General features: G+C 38.7%; 1 pseudogene; it reads left to right on the top strand.

The window, feature by feature from the left end:
• The first annotated feature begins 2486 nt into the window (after positions 1 to 2486).
• Positions 2487 to 18184, top strand: part of LOC145805667 (cysteine-rich receptor-like protein kinase 10) — a 30214-nt pseudogene continuing 14516 nt past the window's right edge.

Genomic DNA, 18184 nt, shown 5'->3' on the forward strand with positions numbered 1-18184 from the left:
TTGGATAATCTTATGTGTTTTAAGGTACTAATCTAAAATTCCTTACTTGCTCCACCATATTATTTTTATCGTTTTCTTCTTGTTCACTGTTTTCAGTGTTTGTGGTTGCTTTTAGTGAGGGGGAGTTTGGTTCATTTTGATATGTTTTGGTAAGGGAGATTGGCTATTTGTTTTGCATGTTGCTATGCCCTATTTGCCCTTCTTGCATGCCCCTGATATTTACATCGTCATATCATTGCTTGGGGTGGTTTATGATATTGTTTTTGTTGTTTGAGAGTTGTTGTTCATGAGTCTTAGTTTTCATCTATTCATGTTTTCCATCTCATGTTTCAAGATAATCGTGTCATATGTCTATTGCTTTTTCATATACTATTGTGGGACTAATAGTTGTTTTGGAGATTGTGGCACTAATAACTGTTTTGCAGATCATGACCTTAAGAAAGAAGTTGGCTTTTGTTGGCTGTAATGGGTTGGGGTGTTTAGGATTTTATTTGTTAGGTGTGTTTTGTCACGGCATTGCCAAAGGGGGAGATTGTTAGGTTTTATTTCTTGGCAATCCCGTTTGACAAAACTCCTTTGAGTTGTAATTTTATTCGCATTTTTTATTTCAGTGAGACTTTGAGTGTTTAGATGCGAATCCAACTCGAATCAAGCCTTTCAGAGAAGTTTGTGTTGATAATGCTTTCAAGATTGCCACTTCGCTGATTTTATTTTTCCAGATTTTCCAGTTTTGGCCTGTCCGCTCGAGCGGGACATCGGGCGCTCGAGCGTGGAATGGAAGCTCTCAGCATCTCTGCAGTCGCCTGTAAAAATACTGGAATGTGTGATTTTACGCTCGAGCGGATGCTCCTACGCTCGAGCGCATCTCAGTTTGTTCGCACGCAGTTTTTGGTCAGTCCGCTCGAGCGGGCTGTGTTGAGCTCGAGCGGAGATCGCGGGACAGATTCTATAAATTCGCGTGTTGGGTCAGATTTTAGCATAACTTCTACAGATCTTCTTTTTAGTTTCTAGGGTTTATATCTGGGGATACTTTGGGAGTTTTCTTTGATGTTTTTATTGAGTATTCAACTCATGATCTAAAGAGAGTACATCAAAGGTTTGTTTGTTATACACAAAAGAGAGTGTTGTTCTTCAGTTGTGTATTCTGAAGAATTCGAGCCTGAAGCTTTGGTGGAATCCGGAGTGGCTCATCAGAAAGACAATTCCGTGGTGAAGATGGGGTTGGAAGAGGCACATAGAGGTTGGTTCAATTAGGCGTTGTGGATTCGCTAGGTAATTGAGAGTATACCTGTGTAATTCCTTTAATTCTTCTTAGTGGATTGTCTTATGGCTGTTGCCCGTGGTTTTTTGATCACAGTTGGAGGTGTCCAATTGTGGTTTTTTCCACGTTAAATCGCTGTGTCTCTTTGTCTTGATTGTTTGATTGTTTGATTGGGATTGTTATATTCTGCTTAAAATTGATACATAATCACAAATCAACATCTAGGGGATTTCTAGATTTTTCACATCCATTAGGGCCAAATGTCACCACAACCCACTAACAGTGTTATGAGTGAAGGAACTTAGACAAATATAACATATCATTTTTTTTTTAACATATTGTTATGCATTTATGAGTGAAGGAACTTAGTACAACCAATAAGGAAAGCAGGTGAGAGCAAACAAGTGCACATACAGGAGGATCTAAAACTTATGCACAACATGCATATGATATGGCATTTCAAACTTCATTCCTTGTTTTATATTTTGAATTTGGTTAGCGCATTATATTATGAATTTATTCTCAAACGATATGATTGTTACATAGGAGGAAAAAGATAAGATTGCACTAGATCGAGCAAAATAATATATACCACTTCGCAAAAGGAAGGATGGGACACCAGTCAATGAAGCAGGAGCTACAAAAATTGTATGCCCATTTAATAAGTTACATTTTCAAAATTCTAATGTGTTTGTGGCAAAAAATCACTCTCGCTCTTTGTCTTCTTATTTTTTCCCCCCCATTTATGCTATAGGATAAACTAGAAGCTTTGATGAGCTCACAACCAAGTAGCTCCGAAGGAAATGTTGGTGGACGTATATCTTGGTCACCAAATGATATTTATTCTCAAGTGGTGGGTAAAGAGCATCATGGTCGTGTTCGAGGTTTAGGATTTGGGCCTACTCCTTCCAAGCATGGCTTCATGTGTAATAATTTTGACCACTTAAAAATGGTTTCTGATAAAGAGAGAATGAGAGACAAAGACACTATAATTGAGATGAAGGAACAACCAAAAACTTAAGGTGATCAGTTGCATGCTCAAGATGCTGTAATAAACTCTTTAAAAGAGCAAGTAGCATTTTTGATGAGTCAGAGACATAGTTCTAGTGGTTCGCAGGTATAACTACATATAACATATTCTTTTATATGATGTATTTATCATATGTTATCATTTTCTAAATTTATCCATACTTATGTAAATTTTATTGTATAAATTAAGCGACAGATGGATCTAGTGGCATTCCGGACCAAGCTTCTCCACGAACACATCAAAGATCCTCTTTTGGGAGTCATGAAATGCAACCTTCTAATCGAGGTAAGTCATCATTACAATACACATACATTGACACAAATTTAGAACCATTGTTACTGACTTCTTTACCAATAAATTGTTAGTTAGTTAGTTTGGACAAAATTGGGGTTTGATAGGTTGACTTCTCTACTTTGCTTCCTTTATTGGCATCCGTAAAAATACCAAACAAACCAATGAAATAGAGAATTGGGCAATCGAACAAATTTGAACATCAGCAACGTATCAAACTGTAATATACAATTAAAAATAGACCCTTGGATGTTGCTAGTGGTTGCTTGATTTGGTGGCTGCTACTAATGCTTGGCTTTATGATCTTCAACTTCATTGTAATCTTTATTTTTTGATATGTAAACCATATACTTACCAAAAAAAATAAAAATAAGACTTGTCGAGAATTATTTGTAGTCTAAATTTTCTTTATAGATTTTAAAATTGAAAATGATACTTATGCTCATTCAATTATTTTTATTGCAGGAAATAAGATAATATGAAGTATCAAACAATGGATGTCATTTCTCGATTTGAACATTTTTCCTGGAGATCTTTATAAAATGGTGTCATGAGTAATACTTTTGAGTACTATTGTTATGTGACAAGTTTTTCTTTTGGATTATGGTGTGGGCTATTAGTTTGCTAGAAACATTGGATCTTTTTTGTATTACAGGCTTATGTAATGAACCTTTTAATTAAGGTGTTTTGGATATTTTGGGATTATGAAAATGCAGACTCTTTTACCTTTTACAATTATTGAGTATTGAGCCATTAGAATAAAATAGTGTTGTTATGGATATATAATGTGAGCAGGGCTATGGTGTCTGTTTTGATCATTTTGTAATCAAATTGTCCCTGTAATATGGCCTTTTGGGTTTTGTTTCTAATTCCTTTTGTTGTTTGGATCTTTTCAATGTAACCAAGTTATGTTGCTCTTAGTTTTTTTTTGTATTGTTTGCCTTGTTCTTGCCCTCGTTTGCTCTTTGCTTATGTGGTGTGTGAACAGGATGGTTTTTGCTGTCTAGATTGTCTATTTTTTGTTTTTTGGTTTATGTGTCTTTGTATAGTTACTTAGCTCTTAGGGTATACCCCTTGTATCTTGTAGTTTTTTGTCATTTTATTTATGACTTTATTCATCCCCCCCCCCTCAAAAAAAAAAAAAAAAAAAAAAAAAAACATAGCCTACAACAGCGGTTAATAACCGTCGCTATAAATAAAATTTGAAATTAATTCTATGGTTATAGCGACAGTGTAAAACTGATGGAATAGAGTCAAAATATAGCAGCGGTTTACAAAATGTCACAAAAGTGAAGGCTATAGCAGCAGTCGACCAGTCGCTATAAAGTTAGCAAGTAATTGGTAAATTCAAGATATAGCAACATTTGTAATTGCCACTACATCAACCATCACAATAAAAATAACTATACCAGCGTTTGCGAAAAACGTCACTATAAGGATATGCCGACGGGGCTATTGCGGCGGTTTGGCCGCCACTATTGCAACCGCGGGTAAAGGTGTTTTAGTTTTTAGCGACATTTTTTCCTACTTTTAGCGACAGTTTTGGCCGCTATTAAATCGTGATTTTTTTGTGGTGATACAATTCTACCTTGATGTACCAACTCCTTCAATTAGTATTTCATTTCAGGGAAAAAGTTCACAAAAGAAGCATCCACATGCAATACATATTCACCCTCTTAAAAGATGAATCCATAGCATGTGCAACTATAAGAACAAAAAAAATAAAATAAAAATGCACAAATAAGTAAATGTCCCCGAGGCTACAAGTTCCAATGTTGAAGCATGGTTACACAAAAAAGTTATCAACCCAACACGTAAAGCCCTTGGCTAACATTAATATCACACAAAAGGAGAGTCTCTTGCTCTTAACACATTTCCACACCTTCAACTAGGCAGAATCACTACGTCCTTTACTACACAATTTTCACTAGGGGCGAACACAAAACCCAATAGAGATATCTTCACAAAGTATGTATGTTTTAAGCAATCTCATAATGTTATACAAGTACAATCTCATTTCATGATCAAAAGTCAAAGGTTTACTTTCTTAATAAAAAAAATCCATGCAATATCTCATTCAAGGTTCATTATTATCATGAAAACCAAGATTTAAATAATGGGGTATTAAATTTGACTCAAATAATTCCCCAAGGCTAGTATCTGCAAGTTGGAGTATCAAGCACTACCAAATCCTACCTTACCGGCTACTAACCAGAGGGCTTAGGTACCCACACAAGTGTGTTTATGGTCTTATACCAAAGACACTTAGGCCAACTTAATTTCCAATCTAAACCCCCTAACCGAACTTACTAAACGTATTTATCCCGAAAAGTTTTCATCAACAATAATTGTCTTTCACAAAATCAAGGATTTATTTCAAGGTTAAGATCGTAGGTAAATAAAGTTCAAAATAATGCAATGAATCCATGAAAATAGCTACATATAATTATCTCCCTCATACAATATCACCAACATCTCTCACATTTGTTCAAGTATAATTTCCATGATTCAAAATTTTCAAGATCATAGAAAAATACAAATCCATGTGACATATGAGTTTCCCACATATTCACAATCAATATCCATCATTAAATTTTCCAAAGTTCCAACATGCACACTCCATATTTTCATGATTGTTCAATCAAAATTTTCATTTTTCCTTTCATGCATACCTTAATAATATAATAACTCAGAAGTTTTTCTTCATATTCTCAAAAGCTTTTATCATCAATTTCATAAATATTATATCAATTTCACTTTTTCCAAAAAAAAAATTCCAAAAGCTAGGTGTAGACACCCCATTTTTTACAGCCCTTAAGAATTGAGCACCTCAAGTTGAACACTCGATGATGAAATACTAAATTGTACAAACCGTTCAATTTCTTCAACAAAGAGCTTGCGGTTTTGAGTTTCAGAGCTTAAAACATTGCACTCCCTTTGGACCAAGACCTAATTTTTTCTAGTCTGACCACTCAAAGGCTTGCTGGCCAACAGGTGGCCAGTAGACCATTTTCCAGTGGCCAGCCGTCCCCCTTCCTGGCCGGCCGGCCATGTTCAGCGGCAGACAAATATTTTGCTGCCAGCTATCCCCATTGCCCATAATTTCACTAGTTGCCTCTATACAGCTGTGTTCAATCTGAAAAGTTATTTTTCTATAAATAAATGACCACCCCTTGTGGTTTCAAGTTAGAAAAATTTGCCAAGACTCAAAATCTTGCCAAACACTCTCCCTCTCTATCTTGCAATATACATACACTATACAAACACTTTCTAAACCAAAAATTTAAGGGTTTTTTGCTAAGATTATTGAGTCAAAATTTCAGCACTTGAGGGTGAACACTTTGTGGTTTATGAACCTAAGACTATCTTCTCTTCAAAGGTATAACTTTTGCCTTGTTTAAACTACTCTTCTCTCATCTTTTTCTTGGTATTCATAATCTGTTTTGGAACTATTTTATGGGCTGAAACTTGTGATTTAAAGCTACCAAATGTAGAGGGGTTCAATCACTCTTTCTTGAGCCTTATTCTATAGCTTTTTATCCTTATGTTTCCCACTTGTTTCTCTACTTTTAGCTACTGATTTTCAGAGTTTTCAGAGGCTAAAACATGTGATTTTAAGGTCCAAAAAGTGGAGGGGTTAGCCACCATTCCTTAGGCTTGCTTACTAGCTTTGTTCTCTTCTTTTTTGTTTTACTTTTTCCAGCTTTTCAAACATAATTTCAGCACTACTTTTATTAGTTTTGGGGCTATTTTAGTGTGTTTACTTAGTTTATGTTTTGAATACTATGCTTGTATTGTTGTAAGTCCTCATAGATTTGGGTGGTTTAGGCCTTAGACACCAATCTATTTGAGTTGATAGCTTTTATTCCATAATTTTCATACATATACTCATACTTGTAATAATCATCTCTGCAACATCCCTCCTTTCTTGGTTTTCTTTGTTTAAGAGTTGTTTCAAACAATTGATTATTGTGTAAGGTATGAGAAAGAGACCTTACATGCTTAATGGTTTAATATATTTGGAGGTTCATTACTAAGGCATTACATCTCTCTCATGCCAAGCACAATTTCTTGTTTGACGCTTCTCTTCATTAGTGAACGTAATTATCACTTTTGGATAAAATGAATAAAGAATGGCAAGGTAATGTAAAAAGAGATTAAAATTGGACTAAAAAAGGCAAAACATAATAAAATTGAGTTGGGATTCAATTGGATGTTATATTAAACCCATTGAGTATTGAGTCATTACATACTCTTAGTGATGTTAATGAATCAACAATCAATGTCTACCACTTTCCTAGAGAGGTAACTCCATGATAGAGAGGAGGTATTGTTGGTCTTTTATTCCCATTTATCGATCCTTTGTCCTATCGGTTCATAAATCATCATGCAATAACCTTGCGACTATTGATGGTTTGTGAATCGAGTCTACTCCTCCCTTGATCAGTTTCATGATAGGGAGAGGCTGAAAGAATAAAAATCCCCTGGAAACACTCTATTTTTGCTCTGTTTCAATTTTGTGGCAGCAGGGCAGTACCTAAAAATAATAGCCGGCCAGCCACCACTCTATCCAATCGACCATTTTCCAAGATTGGCCAGTCACCCTTTTGTACAGGTAGTGTCATTTTGGTGGCAAAATAGAGTAGAAGCTAAGGCCAAAACAGAAAAAATTTCAGACTGCTAACAGAAGAGATTCTTAAAATTCTAGAAATCCCCTAGATGTTGATTTGTGATTATGTATCAATTTTAAGCAGTATATACCAATCACAATCAAACAATCAAGACAAATTGACACAACGATTTTATATGGAAAAACCACAATTAGACACCTCCAATTGTGATAAAAAAAACCACGGGCAACAGCCACAAAACAATCCACTAAGAAGATATAAATGAATTACACAGGTATACTCTCAATTACCTAGCGAATCTACGCCTGAATTGAACCAACCCCTATGTGTCTCTTCTAACCCCGTCTTCACCTCGGAATTGTCTTGACGATGAGCCACTCCAAAATCCACCAAAGCTTTAGGCTCAAATTCTTCAGAATCCACTGAAGAACAACTCTCTCTTTTGTATAGAATGAACAAATGAACCTTTGATGTATTCTTCTTAACCCATGAGTTGAATACTCAATTAAACATCAAAGAAAAATAGCAAAATATCTCCAGATATAAACCTTACTATCCAAGAAGAAGATCTGGAGGAGTAATCCTAAAATCTGACAAAAACCCGTACTTGTAGAAATCTGGAACTACGAGGCTCGTTCGAGCGAAGACTCTCTCGCTCGAGCGAGGAACCAAAAACGCGTGTTTTCCATAAGTGGCTTCGCTCGAGCAACGCAAGCTTTGCTCGAGCGCACATTCATCTCTTTCAAGTTTTTTTTCCAGACGCAGTCTTCGCTCGAGCGAACACTCCTTCGCTCGAGCGAGCAAGGGCGGACCTGCAACTTCGAATGCAATTTTGCATTTTGCTTCGGGGGCGCTGCCCCTCGACCCACCGTGGCGCTGCCCCGGACCCGCCAAGGGGCGCTACCCCTTAGACCCCCGCGAGCTGACCGGGCGGCTCAATCCCCGTCATGATCAGCGAAGTGGCAATCTTGAAAGCATTAACATCACAAACTTCTCTGCAAGGCACAATTCGGGTTGGATTCGCATCTAAACACTCATAGTTTCACTGAAATAAAAAGTGCGAAAACAAGTACAACTGAAAGGAGTTTTGTCAAGCGGGATTGCCAAAAATAAAAACCTAACAATCTCCCCATTTGGCAATGCCATGACAAAACACACCTAACAAATAAAATCCTAATTACCCCAACCCATTACAGCTAACAAACACAAACTTCTTTCTCAAGGTTAAGATCTGCAAAACAGCTATTAGTGCCACAATCTCCACAATCTCCAAAACAACTATTAGTCCCACAAGAGTATATGAAAAAGCAATAAACATATTGCTAGATTATCTTGAAGCATTTGAAGCATGAGACGGAAAACATGAATAGATGCGACTTGGAGATTTTAAGAACATGTAGCATGAAAACCTAAAAACTAAGACACATGCACCGGACAACATTACTCCCCCTTTTTCTCACGAATTGATAAAGGAAGCTCAATCAACTAAAGCAAGATCAAAAATCACACAAGCAATGATATGATGTTGTAAATATCAGGAGCATGCAAGAAGGAAATAATAAGCAAACAGTGCATAGCAACATGCAAAACAACTATAGCCAATCTCCCTTTCCAAACAAATCAAAGTGTTCATGCTAACAATCTCTTTTAAAGATAAACCAAACTCCCCATCACTAAAAACAATGAACAAGAAGAAAACGACAAAAATAATATGGTGGAGCAAGCAAAAAATCTCATATTTGTACCTTAGAACACACAAGATTATCCAAGAAACACAATTATTTGAAAACACAATGTGCATAGTCTATGGAAGATTCCTCATGAAAGAAAGTGATGCATTATGTGAGAAGTATAGATCCCATGATAAAAGTGTGTGTGTGACTCTTGGAGTTCGACAAACACAATATTCAAATCCTAGTAGTGATCTGATAGCTGGACCTCCGTCAAGAGAATCTAAGCACAACTGTGAAAAGTCAAACCACTAGGAATCAAGGGGTATTTGATGAGTAAAGGCAGAGGCTCCCCCTCAATCAATGAATCCTTTATGTTTTTCCCTTTTTTTTTTACATCTTTTTCTTTTCTTTTCTTTCTTTTGCACATCTTTTTTTTCTTTTGCACGTTTTTTTCTTTCTTTTGCACATTCATTGGCGGCTGACACGCTCAAGAGTATGGAAACCGAACCAGAGAAGCATGGATATAATAAGGATGGCCTGGTTGGTGACTCTAAGGTAACCTTTTTCTCATGTCTGGACTACAAAGAACAGAGGGGAAAGCCGTAGATGCAAAAAAAATGGAAGGTGGTTTAAGAGACTCAACATCACCCAAGATATGCTAGTATCGGTCAATTCCTCTAGAAGAACAAAAGATACCATGCCAGAAGTCCATAAAAAAAAAAAAAAAAAAAAAAAAAAAAAAAAGAGAGAAAAAGATCACTAAGGCGGAAGACTCCGATATTTGCTAATCCAAGAGTGTGTACAGAATGAGACATACTAATCAAAAAACACACACTCCAAAATGAGTAATGACCACAGAAAGCACACACATATTAACATGTAATGGATATTCTTATCAATTCCAATATGCACCAAGGACTACTCAAAAATTTCAAGCTTGCAAAACCATACTACGAAAATCTTTTTGGGATTTTTTTTTCATTTTTTTTCTTAACCAAAGCAAGACAACAAAACGAACATGCACACACTAAATGACTCAAAAAAAAACACACAAAAACCCAAAAACTAAAACTAATAAACAAATTAACACAAATCTAGTTTTCTCACCCAAACCGCTTTAGTATGAACAAAGTTGTGAGAATTGCGGTTCTTGAGTGGTGTATCGACGTTGTGGTTCCTTTTCCTTTCAATAGGAACCCGCCTCGACGTGATTTCCAATTTCCTATTTATAGGTCTAGGCAAATGCAAACTCGCTCCATGATTGGTCTCAAGCTGATCAAAATAACTAGGTCTAATATGACCTTTAACCTCATTACTACCAATGAAGTGTCTCCTACCCCACGAGATGTTGGAATTTCTTCCATCTCTATGAGTCACTCTCCCATGCAACTTATAACAATAAGGGCGAATATGACCATGCATACCACAATGATGAAAAATAAACACAGGGTGTACAGGGTGTACCTTCTTTTCTTTGACCTTACCAACTTTAGGAAGATTGAGAAGTCTTTCCTCTCGTTGAATCTTGTGCTCCCCCTTCCCTTGAGTTCTTGTATCATGAGATGCGGATGCACTCTGTTTTTTCTCTTTCTTACCACCAAAGCCAACGCCACTCTTGTCAGAACAAATTTGTTGAGAACCAATGATATCCTCCAAAGTCTTTGATCCTTTGTTCCAAAGACCAATGGTAGCCATAACACACTTGAGCTCTTCCTCTTTCTTGATCATTAGTTCTTCCAAGGTAACTTGAGACATCTCGAGAGATTCAATCTTTTCTTCATACATTGCATAGATTTTCTATAGCTCATTCCTCTCTGTCTCACAAGTCAAGAGTTTTGCACAAAGAGTTTGTCGATCATTAGCTATCTTGATGGCATCAATCCTAGCCTCGGAAATCTCCTCCTTTAGTTTGACATTCTTACTTTCACATGCTTTCAGTTTCATAGTGAGTTTGTCATTAAAATTAGATAAGTTTAGAGATTCCATATACAACTTTTCATAAGCTTGCTCAAGCTCTTCATCATCACTTCTCGAGGATTCATCATCAGTGGCATTCTCAACCGGCCTCTTCGGATACTCTGTTCGTCCTTCAGTTTCGGAAGCCTCCATGAAAGCAAGGAATTGTTTATGTCCTTCTTCGCCTTGATCTTCATTATAGCTTTCATCTTCATCAGATTCTGATTCATCATCCCAAGTGATGGCAAGGGCTTTCTTCTTCTTCAAACGAGTGGGGCATTCTGAAGCAAAGTGACCAAATCCTTGGCATTCATAGCATTGGACTCTTTTCAGAGTTCCCTTGTATCTTTCCTTTCTCCTTCTTGGCTATAGAATTAATTTTGAGTTTATCTTTGCCTTTAGATTTATGAGTATGAGTAGATTTCAAAAGATTAGGATTCTTTTTCAAAAAAGATTTTTTAAATTGTTTAAAAACGCAGCCGTAATCTTGGAATCTATTTCATAAGCCTTATCAGAATCCTCTCCAACTCTATGAGCACTACTAAAAGCAATAGTATCTTTTTGTTTCTTTTTGAAATTCCTATGTGCCTCATAAGTTTGGAGATTTCCAACCAGATGATCCAGCTTGAGGTTGTCAACATCTTGAGCCTCCTCAATAGCCGTAACTTTTGGTTGGAACCGATCGGGCAAGGACCTTAAAATTTTTTCCTACAACTTTGGATTCTGGTATTTTTTCACCTAAATTGAAGCTAGAATTAACAATGTCACTCAACTTTGCATAAAATTCATCAAAGGTCTCACTATCTTTCATTGAAAGGTTTTCGAAACTAGACGTGAGCCTTTGAAGTTTTGAGCGTTTAACAGAAGGAGTGCCCTCATGAATAGTTTGTAAGATATCCCAAGCCTCTTTTGTGACTTCACAATTACAAATACGACTAAACTCTTCAAGTGTGACAACGCAAAAGAGAGAATTGCTAGATTTACTATTCCAGCTACTATTTTGGTAATCAATTGTGTCCACTTATCAATTGGTTTCGGGAAAATTACTCCATCAACGGTAATCGTCGGTTTAGTCCACCCATACATGACAGATTGCCAAACTTTTTCATCAATAGATTTTAAAAACGATCTCATCCGAGCTTTCCAAAATGAATAATTGGATCCGTCAAGTAAGGGTTGTCGAACCATAGAATTTCCCTCACGAATTGAATCCATTATCACAAATCAAACAAGATCTTGTCCTAAAAGATTTTTTTTTTAAAAAATAGAACGACCCTGTAACAACCCTCATTTTGACTTGGTCATACTTGCATACATTTGTGGATGATCTTGTGTTAATATGTGCATTTGCAAATCTTGTCTTGTTTTGCTTGAATGATTGCATGCACGCTTTGCTCTTGTCTGGTGTGTTGCCGAGGTCATCTTAAGCCTAGACACCTCCGAAACCTTTGTCACTTAGAACTATCTTGGAACCCCGTTGGTTGACGTCCATCTTCACCCTGGCATATTGGCCGAGATGTCACCATATAGGCCGAGGTGCGCGTCGCCTAGGCCGAGAAGTGCATCATCTGGGCTGAGACGTTAATATCTAGGCGTTCAAGATCCTTGATCCTTGCATGAGTGATTTTGTTCCTGGAATGGTATGACCTAGACCGAGGTGTGGCACATCTAGGCCAAGGTGTGGCACAGTTTAGTCAAGTGTTGTCCTTCCAAGCCGATGTCCTTGCCCCTTGATTGCCGGAGTCTTGTTGTTAGCCGATGTCGTTACTTGCCGGTGTGTTTTTGCCGCCAAGCTTGTTGAGTACGCTTTGTCTTGGTCTTGTCTTGTCAAGTCAGTCACCTTTTTGAGTTGAGCGAATCAGCCGATGCCACGTGTCCCGACATAGGGATTAAGTCAGTGATTGTCATGAGAAACACATCATTTGTATCAAGTCTTGCCTTTTAGAGAGAGAAACCGAAGGAAGAAGAAGGAGAAGTTTAAGCTAGAGAGAGTGAGCTTCCAAGCTTGATCGTTGGAGCTTGAACCATTAGATTCGGGCTTTGAGGTTAGAATCGTAACCTATTCTTGTTGTTCTTATTGATCATCTAGCTGCATTGCACGATCAAACCTGTTCCGCACGCCATTCATCGATTTAAAGTTGGTTTTAGAAAGAGAAAATGGTTTTCCTGTGTTTTGAAGAAAAGCCTGGTTTGATCCGAAAGTTTGCATTAAAGCTCATGTTTTTGTGTTTGTTTTGATAAGATCCTTGAGTGTAGGTACCCAGGTCCATGTTTTTGATTTCATAGCATGAAGTCTCAGCTGTTGTAATGGCAAGTTTTGATTTTTGCATTCATCTTCCTCATGTCCATGTTCTTCAAGTTCTTCATGCTCATGTTCTTTATGTTTATCAAGAGGGAAACCCAGATTTTTCCCGACTTCGCTTTTGAATGTGGCCATCGAGGCTACACCTCGGTGAGGAGGTGTGGAACCTCGGCCTAGACCTGGTAGTTGCCCAGCGTGTTTCTCCAAGGATAAGAAACTGTGTTTCAATTTGATTGACTTAATTTTGAAGAATGCCGAGGTCATTTGCATGTAAGCTAGACTTGTTTTGAGTAGTGCATTCAATAGACTTTGCCATGTGTTGTAGGACTTGGACTTGCCTTGACCCCGACGTTTGAAGAACTAGGTGAGTGGTATTTTTGATAAAGCTATGTTATCAATATTTTGATGAGCTTTACTTTGCTTTGTTTTTGAAAGATATTTGTTAAGCATGAATGATTGTCCTTAGTTTTGTATCTCGTATTATACTTGCTTGAATGACCTTCTCGGAAAGTCCCTTGTGCTGGAGGACTCTAAACTTTCGCAGCACATCTTGGTTGAAAAGTCCCTTGTGCTGGAGGACTCTAAACTTTCGCAGCACATCTCGTTCGAAAGTCCCTTGTGCTGGAGGACTCTAAACTTTCGCAGCACCTCTCGTTTTGGAAGTCCCTTGTGCTGGAGGACTCTAAACTTTCGCAGCACTCTCGTGTTAAAAGGCTACGGGCCTTTGTAACATAGGTCCCTTGTGCTAAGAGGATTCTAAACTTTTGTAGCACCCTTGTTTGAGATGCTCTCTTGCTTTGTCTTGTTTTGCCACGAACGGTTTACCGCGTGGATACGTTTGCCGGAATGTTATTATTTGTAATATGTGAAGCTAGTGAGTGTCCCTTGAAGCTTTGAAGATCTGTTAGATGGACGAGATCCATTCCTTGTTATATATAAAGTTTTGTTTTGTATTGTTTTGAAAGGACTTCGGCTATTATTCATGCAAACCCATTTATTATTTATACCATTCACTGAGTATCCAAGCTCACCCTCTCTATATATATGTAGGTGATGAGCAAGAAGGCAGTGACACCTAGATGTGAATCTGGAGCTTATTTTGGATTTTGATTATGTCGGCCTAACCTGTAATTACGTCGGCAGTCTTGAAAATTATGCTTCTCGATTTGTAATACTTGTATGTTGCATACGTCGACTTGAGAAGCCTTTTGATCAAGATGCGTGTTTTGTATACATGTTATGTCGGCAGTGAGGATGTCTGCAATTCTGTAGATTTTGCTTCTAGCTATATTTCTTATATTTTGTTCACGTCGGCTTGTGAAGCCCTTTTGTTAATATGAAAGATGTAATTTGTACTTTGTTTCGGTTGTAATTGAGTTGTAACCCATCTGCAGATGATTGCTATCTCATTTGACTTATGCACAGCTCTTATGAACTAATCTGTTTGTATAAATCGCTTCCGTACTTGTTAGCCCCATATAATTGTACTCTGATTGTATGTGAATTTTGTAAGTTGGCCTTCGGTAATCTCAGATTACTGGCCATCACGGCACCAAACTACTAGGGGTGGTTTCGGGTCGTGACAGAATGGTATCAGAGCACAAGTTCCTTAGTATACGTTATTCACACACTTTGAGCCCTAAAGAGCATAGGATTTCCCCTTAGAAGAAAGTTAGAATTGCATCATATTGCTTGCTATGTGAACAAGTTGTACATTGTCTCGACATGCTTAAGTTTTACTTGCCTACGTGATCATTTGCTCATTTTGTTTTAAAGCCACATTTTTGCATACTCATAGTATCATGAGGAGAGGTAGACCTCCAATTGGCCGAGATCAGTCGGAGGACAGAATAGACAGACTGGAGAGGCTAGTTGAAGGTTTGGCCTACGAGTTAAGGCAGACAAGACAGCAGTACGCTAGGGCTACCTCGACTCAGGCCGAGCAGACAAACAGCCGGAATGCAGTTCCACCTCCACCCCCTCCAGTACCGCAAGTGCCCCCACAGCCAGCTTTATATGGGGACGGCACGATAGCTTTGATTAGAGAGTTTAAGAAAATGAAACTGCAGAGATTTCAAGGAGGCATAAAACTGATGAAAGCCGAAGCCTGGGTCCTGGAAATGGAAAAGCTATTCGAGATCTTTCCCAGCACCGACACCCAGAAGGTGACATTAGCAGCTTTTACACTAGATGACGATGCCCGCAGATGGTGGATAATGGTTTGAGACAGCAATCCAGACTTGACCTGGACCCGATTTCTAGAATTGGTCTACACTAAGCATTTTCCCTTAAGTGTTCGAAATCGCAAGGCTACCGAGTTTCAGACTTTGACGCAAGGAAGTAGAACCGTAGCTGAATATGACCGTGCCTTTATCGAGTTGGCAAGGTATGCACCCCACATGGTCAATGATGAATATATGAAGGCTAGGAAGTTCGAAAGTGGGCTCCGTGGACCGATACAAGATCGCGTTAACATGCTCAACATGCCGACTTATGCCGGAGTGTTGGACAAAGCTATTCTGGCTGAAGCTAACTTGAACAGATACCAGGGTTCAGGAGAAAGCCAGAGGAAGAGGCAGAGTTATGACAACCGCCGAGCACAGTTTGGTACCAAGAAGAAAGCGAACGTCGGCAGTTCAAGCAACCCAAGGCAAGATAGTGGTACTAAGCCGATATGTTCCAGTTGTGGGAAGCCACATTTCGGGGTCTGTTGTCGGGCGTCTGGGGCTTGTTACAAATGTGGTGAAGTAGGTCACTTTGTGAGGGACTGTCCAAAAACGAAGGCTGGGGAAAGTTAGAAAGATGAGAATACTTCAGGCTCCGTGCAGAAAGGTAACGCTGGGAAATGACCGGTGAGACAAGGCAGAGTTTTTGCACTAGTACCAGGGGACACTCAAAATGCTGAAGCGGTGGTGTCAGGTACACTTTCAATTTGCTCTCAAAATGCATATGTATTGATTGACTCGGGTTCTATGCATTCATTCATTTCTGCTAAGTTTGCCGAGAAGATTATTAGGAAACTAGAACCCCTTGATTATGTATTATCTGTATCTACTCCATCCGGGAGATCTATGAATGTTGCATCCATCTATCGAGCATGTGTTGTTGTAATTGGGAATGTTGAACTGTTAGCTGACTTAATGCCATTGGACATAACTTATTTTGATGTTATTTTGGGAATGGATTGGTTAGTGGCAAACCACGCGTCCATAAATTGTGTTTCAAAGAGTGTTACGTTAAAACCCCCAAACCTAGCCGAGGTCACGTTTCAGGGAAAAGGAGTAGTATCCCCACCTTACTTAATTTCATCTATGAAAGCCTATAGATTGATCCAAAAAGGGTGTCGAGGTTATCTGTGTAGCATATTAAGTAATTTGAATGGAAGCGTTGAGTTAGCCGACGTCCCAGTGGTTAGTGAATTCCCCGACGTCTTTCCAAATGATTTGCCTGGTCACTTAGTTGATAGAGAGGTAGAGTTTACGGTTGACATCATGCCGGGAACCCAGCCCATCTCTAAAACACCCTATAGGATGGCCCCCGCCGAGCTTAAGGAATTGAAACTTCAACTACAAGAATTGCTAGGTAAGGGTTTTATTAGGCCGAGCACTTCACCTTGGGGAACACCCATCTTGTTTGTTAAGAAGAAGGATGGCACGCTTCGTCTTTGTATTGATTACCGAGAACTGAATAAGGTAACCATTAAGAATAAGTACCCGTTGCTGAGGATAGATGATTTGTTCGATCAGTTGCAAGGAGCACGAGTCTTTTCCAAAATTGACCTTAGATCAGGCTACCATCAGCTCAAAGTCAAAGCCGAGGATGTTGAAAAGACCGCTTTTCGGACGAGGTATGGTCACTACGAGTCTTTCGTAATGCCTTTTGGAGTGACCAATGCCCCAGCAGCCTTTATGGATTTGATGAATAGAGTCTTTAAGCCATACCTAGATGAGTTTGTGGTTGTCTTCATCGATGACATTTTGATCTACTCTAAGAGTAAAGCCGAACATGAGGAGCATTTGAGACTTACCTTACAGACTTTGAGGGATCGGAAATTGTATGCTAAATTTAACAAGTGTGAGTTTTGGCTTTCCACTGTTTCATTTCTGGGTCATGTAATTAATGAAAAGGATATTTCGGTCGATCCTAGTAAAATCGAAGCCGTTGTGAATTGGCTGAGGCCGGTTAATGTGTCCGAGGTTCGTAGCTTTCTGGGATTGGCTGGTTATTACAGAAAATTCGTAAAGGATTTCTCAAGGGTTGCAATCCCGTTGACACAACTGACTAAGAAGGGAGTGGCTTATGAATGGACTGAGGATAGGGAAGCTGCCTTCCAGGAGTTGAAGACGAGGTTAGTCGCAGCACCAATTCTTGTACTACCATCAGGTAATGAAGAGTTCCATGTTTACAGTGATGCCTCGCATAAGGGTTTGGGTTGTGTATTAATGTAAAAAGGTAGGGTTATAGCATATGCATCTCGCCAGTTGAAACCACATGAAAAGAACTATCCCACCCATGATCTAGAGTTAGCAGCCGTGGTATTTGCTTTGAAGATTTGGCGCCACTACTTGTATGGAGCTTCTTGTCAGATTTTTACAGATCATAAAAGTTTAAAGTACTTGTTCACTCAGAAGGAATTGAATATGAGGCAGAGAAGATGGCTTGAGTTGTTGAAAGATTACGACATGCGGATTCAATATCACCCAGGGAAAGCTAACACCGTAGCCGATGCTCTGAGCAGAAAGGTGGTTGGAAATTTGGCATGCCTAACTGCGATCTCAATGGAGCCGACTATTGTTGAGGAGGTAAGGACAAGACAAATGGAGGATGAATTCTTCAAGAAGGTAGCCGATGAGATTGTCACAAAGCCGAGATCCGGGTACTGCTTAGAAAATCAAATACTCAAGTTTGAAGGAAGGTTGTGTGTGGTCGACGTCCCAGAGTTGAAAAGGAAAATTTTGCAGGAAGCTCATGGTTCCAAGTTTGCTGTCCACCTCGGGAACACCAAGATGTATCAGGATGTGAAGTAGACGTTTTGGTGGC

The sequence above is a fragment of the Camellia sinensis genome, chromosome 13 (assembly GCF_055761805.1).
Source record: "Camellia sinensis isolate YWXY chromosome 13, ASM5576180v1, whole genome shotgun sequence".
NCBI classification, from domain to species: domain Eukaryota; kingdom Viridiplantae; phylum Streptophyta; class Magnoliopsida; order Ericales; family Theaceae; genus Camellia; species Camellia sinensis.